The 12,401-nt window shown below is 36.9% G+C and overlaps 1 pseudogene; it reads right to left on the bottom strand.

Annotated features, from left to right (window-relative positions):
* Positions 1-10,454: 10,454 nt before the first annotated feature.
* LOC103254537 overlaps positions 10,455-12,401 on the bottom strand; it is a 7,780-nt pseudogene continuing 5,833 nt past the window's right edge.

Raw genomic sequence — 12,401 nt, 5'->3', positions numbered from 1 at the left:
GGTCAAAAGAGTACTTTGGATATAATAATTATAGTTTTTCTATGCAGAAAGCTGCATTTTTAATTTGCAATATTTAAACCTCCACTCATAGACCCAAACCTATACACATTAAATGGAAATGTTCATCAGAAACTTGTTTATCACAAAAACAATTCTAGAAAAAATAAAAATGAATCATGAACAGGTTAAAGTTCATGAATAAAATTAAAAAGCATTTTCCAAGAATTACATATAAAAGTCATATTAGAACCAGATGAATTTATAGGCTATTTCAAGAAACAGAAAATCCTCCTGTGTTTTGCTTTTTAGAGCAGGTGTCACCAACTCCTGGGCCATGGACAAGTACCAGGCAACATGGAAGGAGGTGAGTGGTGAGCAAACGAGTGAAGCTTCATCTGTATTTCAGCTCCTGTATTTACAGCCCCATCACTTGCATTACCTCCTGAGCTCTGCCTCCTATCAGATCAGCAGAGACATTAGTTTCCCATAGGAGAATGAACCCTGTTGTGAACTGTACATGCAAGGGATCTAGGTTGTGCAATCCTTAAAGAATCAAACGCCTGAAGAACTGAAGTGTCACAGTCTCCTATCATCCCCAGATGGGACCATCTGGTTGCAGAAAAACAAGCTCAGGGCTCCCACTGATTCTGTATTATGATGACTGGTGTAATTATTTCACTATATATTTAAAATGTATTAATAATAGAAATAAAGTACACAATAAATGGAACCCACTTGAATCATCCCAAGACCATCCCTGCCACCTTTCACACCCCCACATCTGTGAAAAATTTGTCTTCTACGAAACTGGTCCCTGATGCCAAAATGATTGGGGACTGCTGTCCTACAGCATACAATGTTTACTCAATTTATTTTATATAAGTAACAAATCTGAGACTGAAAGTAATTCCAAAAACATGTCACTAAATCCACAATTAAACAGGTGTGACTCTCTGAAGGAAGTTCAAGCAAATGAAATCTAACAAATATTTTGGTATGTAATAGTTCAATCTCAACAACTATTCAATTTGTTCTAGCAATACAAAGATTGTTTAATATTGATAAAGTAATACACAGATTGTTTAATATTGTTCATTATGGTTTAATAATAAAAATATTGTTGGTTTAAGATAATAAATAAGAGTTTAGTTATGAAGAAAAACAAATTAAATTTTCAACTGTAATCAAGTAAATTTCAGTTATACTGAGTTAATTTTTTAAAAAACACTAGAATTCATTATTAAATATTTATCAAAAAAGAGTTACAAGATTTTCTAAGCATGAAAGCAATAAGGAAAAAGAAAAGAACATATTAGGTAACAAAAAATAAAGACTTGTGTGCATAAAATATTATAAAAGAAAGCAAATGACTAGATAAAAGGTGAATGAAAATGTAACACATATGAGAAATTAATAATTTAAATTTAGGAAGAACATAAAATAATATAAATACATTCAAGTTCCCAGTAAACATTCACAAAAATTTTACACTAAAGAGAGTATTCAAATAAATGTATAAAGCATATCCTACCTCATTTGAAATAAAAATAATCACTTCAACAGCAAATTATTAATATAACAAATTTTATGATGGTATTTTGCATATTGAAGGGGAAATATATTTTTAGGGGTGGGTTTAGAATTTCAGTAAGGTATTTTGGCAGCATGTATAAAATATGTATCTGTTGGCTGCTTGTATGTCTTTTGAGAAGTGTCTATTCTTAACTTTTGCCCATTTTGCAATGGGGCTGCTTGTTTTTTTTTCTTTTCAGCACATTTGAGTTCCTTGTAGATTCTAGATATTATGCCTTTGTCAGATATACAACTGTATATCTGGAGAGGATGCAGGGAAAAGAAATACTTCTACACTGTTGGTGTGAGTATAAACTAGTACAACTTCTGTGGAAAACAGTTTGGCCATTCCTAAAAGATCTAAAAATCGACCTTCCATATGACTCCACAATCCCCCTACTGGGAATATACCCGGAGGAACTCAAATCACTGTCTGAAAAAGATACCTGCACATGCATGTTTATTGCAGCATGACTCACAATAGCAAAAACGTGGAACTAACAGTGCTGCCCATCGAAAGAGAACTGGATAAAAAAGTATGGTACATATACACAATGGAATATTATACAGTCATTAAGAAGGTCAAAATTATGAATTTCACAACAACCTGGATGGACTTAAAGTCTATAATACTGAGTGATCTACATGTTCTCACTCATAAGTGGACCTTGAACAATTATCATAATTCTATAAGAAAGGGATTGGCAGTAGTGGGAAACTGCCAGGGTCCAGGGGAGGGGGACAGCAGGATTGGTAGTAATAGGAAACTGTCGTGGGTAGAGGGGCACACCTCATCAACAAGGGTTCCCTGCATAATGAACATTTGTATACCTCACCCTGAATTGTCCTCCACATCTTTAAAATAAATAAATAAATGAAAGCATTCAACCTAAAAAAAAAAGTAGATTTGAACTGGTAGAAGAATTAGTAAATTTGAAGATAAATCAATATAGATTGTGAAATCAAAAAATGAAATAAAGAAAAAAGACCAGTGATTCAGAGAAATGTGGAGCACCATTATGCACACTAACATATGTTTAATGGGAATACCATAAAAAAGTGGGAGGGGGAGGGGAGAGAGAGAAAGTATTAAAAAATATTATAAGAAATAGTGACTAGGCCGGGCTCGGTGGCTCAGCCTGTAATGCGCTTTGGGAGGCTGAGGTGAGTGGATTGCCTGAGTCCGCGGGTTCGAGACCCGCCTGGGCAACTTGGCGAGACCTCATCTCTACAATAAATCAAAAATTAGCTGGGTGTGGTAGCATGCACCTGTAGTTCCAGCTACTTGGAAGGCTGAGGCAGAAGGATCGCTAGAGCCCAGCAGGTCGAGGTTGCGGTGGCCGGGAGCGGCCACTGCACTCCAGTCTGGGCGACAGAGTGAGACTTCAACTCAAAAAAAAATTTTAAAAAAGAAATAGTGACTAAAGCCATCTTAAATATATTGAAAACAATGATTGGCATATTCAGGAAGTTCACTGATCTACAAGTAGAATAAGCACAAAGAAATCCACGATGCATCATAGTAAAAACACCAAAAGCCCGACACAGAAAAACTACGGAAAGCAACAGGAGAAAGAGGATGCATCACTTATGAGGTAACCCCAATAAAATTAGCTTCTCAGGAGAAACAATGGAGTCCAGAAGTCTCAAATTAAAAAAAAAAAAAGTAAATCAAGATATTATATATAGCTATCTTTCAAAAATAACTTAACAAAATGAAAGAATTCTTAGAAAGACAAACCACCCAAACTGACTCAAGAAAAAATAGACAATCCAAACAGGCCTATAAAAAGTAAAGATTGAATTAACAATCAAAATCTACCTGCAAATAAAAGCCCAAGCCTGCCTGGCTTCACTACTAAATTCTACTGGTGTCTCACTCTCTCACCTAGGCTCGAGTGCAGTGGTGCAATCATAGCTCACTGTAACCTCAAACTCCTGGGCTCAACCGATCCTCCTGCTTCAGGGTCCCAAGTAGCTAGGACTACAGGCACACACCACCATGCCCAACTAACTTTTTAATTTCTTTTTTGTAGAGACTGAGTGTCTCTATGCTGCCCTGGCTGGTCTCAAACTCCTGGCCTCAAGTGTTCCTCCCGCCCTGATCTCCCAAAGTGCTGGAATTATAAGTGTAAGCCGCTGTACTCTGCCACAAAATATTTAAAGAAGAATAAATACCAATTTTTCACATACTCTTGTAAAAAAAAATGAGGTAAAAAAAGAAACTCTTTTCAACTCATTTTACAAAACCAGGATTAACCTGCTACCAAAAACAAAGGAAAACAAAAGAAAAAATGAAAAACTATATGCCAATGTCTCCTATGAATATGGACACAAAAATTCTCAACACAAACCTCACAAACTGAATATATCAACATAAAAAATAATTATACACCATCACCAAGTGGAGATTTATCCCAGATATGCAAGTTTGAATTGGTGCTTAAAAATCAGTTAACAAGAAGTCATCTCAATAGACACAGAAATATCATTGACAAAACTAATGTATTTTATGACAAAATCATGCAGCAAACTAGGAGTAGAAGAGAACTTCTTGAACATGGCCAATGGCAACTATGAAAAATTCACACAACAAACATCATACGTCATGGTGAAAGACTAGCTGCTTGACCTCTAAGAGAAGAGCAAGACAAGAACATTTGCTTTCAGCACTTCTATTCAACATTGTGCTAGAATTTCAAGCCAAAGTAATCAGGTGAATAAAAGAATTTTAAAAATTACAGGCATCCACATATAAAAGGAAGAAGTAAAACTATATTTGCAGATGATATGAGTGTATATAAAAAAATCCTGAAACCGGGCTTGGTGGCTCAGCCTGTAATCCCGCGCCTTTGGGAGTCTGAGGTGAGTGGATTGCCTGAGCCCGCGGGTTCGAGACCCGCCTGGGCAGCGAGACCTCATCTCTACAATAAATCAAAAAATCAGCCGGGCGTGGTAGCGCATGCCTGTAATTCCGGCTACTTGGAAGGCTAAGGTGAAAGGATCGCTGGAGCCCAGCAGGTCGAGGCTGCGGTGGCCGGGAGCGGCCACTGCACTCCAGTCTGGGCGACAGAGTGAGACTCCAACTCAAAAAAAAAATCCCGGTTGGGCATGGTGGCTCACGCCTATAATCCCAGCACTTTGAGAGCCCAGGGTGAAAGGATTGCCTGAGATCATGGATTTGAGACCAGCCTGGGCAACTTGACAAAACCTCATCTCTACAATAAATCATAAAATTAGCCGGGCATGGTGGGGTGTGCCTGTAGTTCCAACTACTTGGAAGGCTGAGGCGGAAGGATCACCTGAACCCAGCAGGTTGAGGCTGTGGTGGCCATGCGCATACCACTGCACTCCAGCCTGAACAACAGAGTAAGATTCAAACTTAAAAAAAAAAAAGTCCTAAGGAATCACCAACAAAATTATTAGAACTAGTAAAGAAGTTCAGCAAAATAGTATACAAGATCTAGATACAAAAATCAATTGTATTTCTATATACTGGCAGTTAGCAATCTTTTAAAAATTGAGAAAATTTTCTTTATAATAGTACCAAAAAATAAATATTTAGAAATAAATTTAAGCAAAAAGATCAAATACATGCATCCTGAAAATGATTAACCTGGAAAAAAAATTAAATATCTAGATGAATGAGAAAATATTCCATGTTCAAGAACTAGAAGACTAGATATTGTTGAGATGACAAATCTCCTCAAATTAATCTACAGATTTAATACAACCTCTATCAGGATCCCAGCTGCCTTCTTTGTAGAAATTGACAAACTGGTTCTGAATTTTATATGGAATTGTAGGGACCAATCAAAACAATCTTGAAAAGAAGTAGAAAGTAAGAGAACTTACACTTCCCTATTTCAAAACTTTCTAATAAGAGAGGCAATCAAGACAACATGACACTGGTATAAGGATTAACATATAGATCAGTGGAATAGAACTGAGACTCCAAAAGTAAATCAACCTATGTATCTATGGTAAATTGATTTTCAACAAGGAGGCCAAAACTATTTCATAGGAAAGAGCAGTCTTTAAACAAATGAACTTGGGGCAACTAAATAGTCACATGCAAAAGAGAAATTTGGGCCGGGCTCAGTGGCTCAGCCTGTAATTACAGCAGTTTGGGAGGCCGAGGCGAGTGGATTGCCTAAGCCCGTGAGTTTGAGACCAGCCCAGGCAACTTGGCTAGACCTCATCTCTACAATAAAGTTAAAAAATAAATAAATTAGCCCAGTGTGGTAGCACGCATCTGTAGTTCTGGCTACTTGGAATGCTGAGGTGGAAGGATCGTGGAGCCCAGTAGGTCGACGCTGGGGTGGCTGTGAGCATGCCACTGCACTCCAGCCTGGGCAACAGGGCAAAACTCCAACTCAAATTAATTAATTAATTAACCCTTACTTCACACTATTTATACAAATTAACTCAAAGAAGATCATAAATCTAAATGTAAGAATAAACTATAAAACTCTGAAGAAAACATGGATAAATTTTAGTGACCTTTAATTTGGCAATAGTTTTTCAGATATGACACCAAAAGCACAAACAACAAAAGAAAACATAGATAAATTGAATGCCATCAACATTTAAAACTTTAATGCATAGTTTTAGAAGTCCTAGCTACAGCAATCAGACAAGAGAAGGAGATCAGTGGTATCCAGATAGGAAAAGAGGAAGTCAAGTTATCCCTCTGTGCAGACGACATGAATTCTATACCTCAAAAACCCAAAAGAACCTGTCAAAAACCTCCTTGCACTATCAAAGGACTTTGGCAAATCTCAGAGTATAAAATAAATGTGCAAAAGACAGTCGCACTTCTATATACCACCAATAAACAAAAAGAAACCCAAATGAAAAACAAAATCCCATTCACAATTGCCACACATAAAAAGAAATATCTTGGCATTTTCCTAACCAGAGACATGAAAGACTTTACAACGAAAACTACAAAACACTGCTCAAAGAAATCAAAGATGACACAAACAGAAAACAAACATGAAACAAAGATGAAACAAACAGAAAAATATTCCATGCTCATGGATTGGAAGAATCAACATTGTTAAGATGTTCATCCTACCCAAGACAATCTACAGATTTAATGTAATACCCATTAAATTACCAGCAGCATTCTGGAAACAATACAGGAATTCACATGGAAACATAAATGACCACGAATAGCCAAAACAATCATCAGCAAAAACAAAAACAAAAAACAGAGCGGGAGGTATCACACTCCCAGATTTTAAACTTTATTATAAAACTACAATAATCAAAACAGCCTGGTATTGTTACAAGAACAGGCATATAGACCAATGGAACAGGATAGAGATTCCAGAAGCAAAAACCTCAATTTCGCAACCAACTCATCTTCGACAAAGCCTCCACCACCAACCACAGGGGAAAGGAGAACCTTTCAGTAAATGAAGCTGGGAATACTGGCTGACCACATACAGAAGACTAAAACAATACCCTTACCTATAACCATACACAAAAATCAGCTCTAAGTGAATCAAAGACCTAAACATAAAACCTCAAACTATAAGAACCTTCAAAAATGCAGGGGTTCACCCTTACGGAAATTGGAACTGGCAACCAATTCCTGATCAAAATTCCAAGTGCCCATGCCATAAGAGATAAGATAGACAAGTGGGACCTTATCAAACTGACAGGCTTCTGCAAAGCCAAAGAGACCATCAAAAGAGCAGGGAGACAGCTCACAGACTGGGAAAAAATATTTGCCAACTGTATATCTAACAAAGGCCTAGCATCTAGGATCTACAAGGAACTCAAATGTGCCAAAAAGAAAAAAACAAACAGCCCCATTACAAAGTGGGCAAAAGATATGAATAGATACTTCTCAAAAGAAGATATATGAGCAGCCAACAGATACATGAAAAAATGCTCAGACTTCATAGTCATCAAAGAAATGCAAATAACAACCACACTGAGATACCACTTAACTCCACTCAGGATGGCCATCATCAATAATTTAAAAAACAACAAATACTGGAGAGGATGCGGTGAAAAGGGAACACTTCTACACTGTTGGTGGAGTGTAAACTAATACAACCTCTGTGGCAAACAGTTTGGCGATTCCTAAAAGATCTAAAAATTTGACCTTGTATATGATCCTGCAATCAATCCCCCTACTGAGAATATACCCGGAGTAACTCAAATCACTGTATGAAAAAGATACCTGCACATGTGTGTTTATTGCAGCATTGTTCACAATAGCAAAAACATGGAACCACCTGTGCTGCCCATCCAAAGAACTGGATAAAAAAAAATGTGGTACATATACATGATGAAATATTATGTGGCCATAAAGAAGGACAAGATTATAAACTTCACGGCAACCTGGATGGACTTAGAATCTATAATACTGAGTGACCTTTCATAGAAACAAAGAACTGAGTATCACATGTTGTCACTCATAAGTCAACCTTGAACAATTATTGTAATACTATAAGAAAAGGATTGGCAGCGGTGGGAATTTGCCAAGGGTGGGTTGGGGGCGGGACTGGCAGTAACAGAAAATTTCCAGGAGTGGGAGGTACACCTCATCAACAGGGGTACATGTATAATGAACGTTTGTATACCTAACCCTGAATTGTACCCCACATTTTTAAAAACAATTAAAAAATAAATTTAAAAAACTTTTATACATAAAGTACACTATCACAAGTGAAAAGATAACTCATAGCATGAGGTAAAATATTTACAAATAATATACTTAATAAGGATCTGGTATCTGAGAATATATAAAGAATTCCTACCACTCAACAACCAAAAGACAAACAGACCAATTAAAAAAATGGACAAAAAACGTGGTTAGACTTTTTTTCCATGGGAGACATACAAATGGCCAACAAGCCCATGAAATGACTCTCTACATCATTAGTTAACAGGGAAATTCAAATTAAATGCACAATGAAATATTACATTGCAGCTACTGCTACTAGAATGACTATAATTTTAAAAAACAAGGTTTGTTGCCCAGGTTGTAGTAAGATTGGAACCCTGCATCTTGCTGGTAGAAATGTAAAATGGTACAGCCTGTATGTAAAATAGTTTGGTAATTCCTCAGAAGGTCAAAGTCTATAGTTACCATATGACCCAGCAATTCTGCCACCAGATATATACACAAAAGAAAAACAAGTGTTCAAACAAAAACATGTACACAAATGCTAATAGAAGTACTATTTACAATACCCAAAGGTAGAAACAACCCAAATGTCCATCAATTGATAAAAGAATAAAAAATTATTGTAGATCTATACAGTAAAATATTATTTAACTATTTAAAAATAAGCTACAACCTAGATTAACCTTGGAAATATTATGCTAAGTTAAAGAAGCGCAGTCACAAAAGTCCTCATATTATATAAGTCAACTTTCATGAAATGTCCAGAATAGGCAAGTCTATAGATACAGAAAGCAGATTAGTGTTTGCTTCTGAGGGTAATGGAAAAATAAGGAGGTGACAGTCAAAAGGCACAAACTTTTCTGTGGCAATGAAATTTCCAAAATTGACTCTGGTGATGGTGGTACATATATTTAAACATAGTAAAAACATAAAATTGGCAAAAAATTTTGATATGTGAATTATATCTCAATAAAGCAGTCTAAAAAATTGCGCCAATCAAAAAGGCTTGATATAGTAGCAAAACAAGAAAATATATACAAAATATGATTATAATATGTCAGGGACTAAATAGTTAAAGCATGGGGTCACTCGGGGACTAGCTCCGGTGCCCTCCCTTTGCAGCTAAAGGAGTCTTGTATTCCTTTTAGTCTCCACTCCCTCTTTCAGGTACCCCGATAACTCCAGATGGTCCAGACAATAATATACATCTTTCTTGCATATATACTTACATAGGTAGATAATAGATAAAGACATAGATGTAGATAAAATAGAAAGATGAAACAATTTTAAGCAATAAGTCAGAAACTCTAACTCCAATTTAAATAAGAATAAAAGAAGTAGAAAAAATATCAAAATGTTAATAGTGATTATCTCTTGTTGGTGGGATTAATGAGTAGTTTCTAGTCTCTTTACTTTTTTTTCCTGCCATTCCCTAGTTTTTGTCAAAGCTATTTACATGACAAAAATAATGATTATTGTTGAAGTTCCATGAATTTTTAAATTAAAGTTCAGTCCTTGACAATGAAAGGAAACCTGCAATCCTTCCTATAGAATTCAAATCACTGTCCTAAAGAAAGAGCATGTTTATCTAAAAGTAAAGATTGTGCTGTTATATCTTGGCAGATATATGAATATTACCTGACTTCTAAAATGTAAGATAATGTATTGACATCAGATTCAAACACATGTCATCTATCAGAATATAGACTAAAAAAATTATAAAAGTAATGGAACAAATTTAATGGACTACAGATTTGTTAGCAAATTGGAGAACATTCTATGTAAATTGAAAAGAAGTTTCTAGAGAAGTATTTATGTTACTGTTGAGACAATATAAAGGCTGCATTAGCACAAGGTTAAGATCCTTTGGTTCATATTCTAGCTTGGTGACTTTCTAACTACATAACACTGCAAAAGTGTTTTAGCCTTTTAGCATCTTAATTTCTTCCTCAGTAAATTGGGATAATAATATTAACTACTTCACATGATCATTATGATAATTACATATGTCAATACTTTTAAAGTGCATAGAATAGTGCCTGGCACATAGTAAGAATTGTAAAAGTTTTGTTGAAGTAAACATTGTATAAACACATAGACATAAATTATACTGAAATTCGTTCAACCTTGCCTGTGTGACCCAAACCTCCCCTAGTAATCACACCAAATATAAGACACATCACTCCCAGGTAAATACAAAACAAAGTTGCAACGATCAATTATGATATCAAGGTTATTCTCCACATAAATGTACTCTCTGAATTAGAGTATTTCTCAGCATCAAATTTACATCTTTGTTTCTCAAGGTATATATCAAAGGATTCAAGGAAGAAGTAACAATATTATTTAACACTTGAACCACAGAGTCCAGCCAGGGACTGGAGGCAGATCAGAGATAAATGAGGACTGCCAGTCCACAGAATAGCAAAATGGAAGTCAGATAGGCACTGGAGTTTGAGAATGTTCTGCAACTGCCTTCTGAGGAACTAATTTTCAATATAGAGAAAACAATGCGAGTATAAGAAGTAAGGATAAGAAGAAAACATGAGGGCAATGACACCTACATTGATGAAACTCATCATCTGTGCTAGAAAGGTAACTACACAGGCCAAGGACAGTACCACTGGGGCATCACAGAAAAAAATTATCCAGTTAATTGGGGCAACAGTAGGGTAACTTAAAAATGAAGAATGTGAGGACAGATGCATGCAGACAGCTCCCATCCAGGTGCTTAGAGTCATGATGGCACATACCCTATGGTTCATGATGACCATGTATCTCAAAGGGCGACAGACGGCAGCAGAGTGGTCATAGGCCACCACAGTGTACAGGAAACATTCAGTGCAACCCAGGAAATGATAAAAGAAGAGCTGGGAGGCACAACCCTGATAAGAAGTGGCTCAGCTTTGTCCCATTAGAGCATCATTTTAGGGGAACTCACTGAAGAGAAAAGTAAGTCTGATAAAGTAAGTAAACTGACAGGTGTCCCAGGAAGAAGTACATGGGGGTGTGGAGGAAGAAGGAATTGAGGACAGCCAGAATATGGGTCCCACACAGACCCCTGGGAGGTCAGTCACTGAGAATACAGACTTCAGAATGCAAACAAGAAGCCCCAGAATGACTGGTCTCAAACCACAAACCCAAATATCAAGACATTAATAGAGAGAATAAATAAAATTGAGGAGAGACAAGAGAAAAGAATGAAGGAGTTGATAACTGAGATATCAGCAATAAAGAATACAGTGAATGAAATAAATAACAAACTGATAAGCATGGAAAGCAGAATTAGCCCAGAAGAAGAAAGGCTCTCAGAGCTTGAGGATCAAAATATGGAACTAACCAAACTGTCAAAAACAAAGAAAAGAGGCTTAAAAAGACAGAACAAAACCTTCAAGAGATGAGCAATTATTTCAAAAGGCCAAACCTAAGATTAACTGAACTTCCTGAGGCAGAAAGAGAGATAGAGACTACCCTGGAAAAAACATTCCATGGAATTATCCAAGCAAACTTCCCTCATCTCAGCAGTGACACGACCATACAAACACAAGAGATTCAGAGAACCCCTGCAAGATGACAAATGAGTAAACCAACTCCTAGACACATAGTAATTCACCAGCACAAAGTAGGTATAAAATAAAAAATCCTAGCCAGGCTTGGAGGCTCAGCCTGTAATCCCACAACTTTGGGAGGCTGAGGTGAGTGGATTGTCTGAGCCCGTGGGTTCGAGACCCACCTGGGCAACTTGGCGAGACCTCATCTCTACAATAAATCAAAATGAGCCAGGCGTGGTAGCACATGCCTGTAGTTCCAGCTACTTGGAAGGCTGAGGTGGAAGGATCGTCAGAGCCCAGCAGGTCGAGGCTGTGGTGTCCAGGAGCAGCCACTGCACTCCAGTCTGGGTGACAGAGTGAGACTCCAAATCAAAAAAAATAAAAATAAATAGAAAATAGATAAATAAATAATCCTAAAGGCAGCAAGAAAAAAAGGTCAGACTACTTACAGGGGAAGACCATTAGAATAGCAGCAGATTTATCCACAGAAACACTTCAGGCAAGGAGAGCTTGAAGCCCAATATTCAAAGTTCTCAAAGATAAACAATTTTTTTTTTGAGTTGGAGTCTCACTCTGTCACCCAGACTGGAGTACAGTGGCCGCTCCCAGCCACCGCAGCCTCGACCTGC

Source organism: Carlito syrichta, unplaced genomic scaffold (assembly GCF_000164805.1).
Source record: "Carlito syrichta isolate Samal-C Ts95f unplaced genomic scaffold, Tarsius_syrichta-2.0.1 Scaffold283940, whole genome shotgun sequence".
NCBI classification, from domain to species: domain Eukaryota; kingdom Metazoa; phylum Chordata; class Mammalia; order Primates; family Tarsiidae; genus Carlito; species Carlito syrichta.
This window is presented reverse-complemented; position numbering and strand designations above follow the sequence as displayed.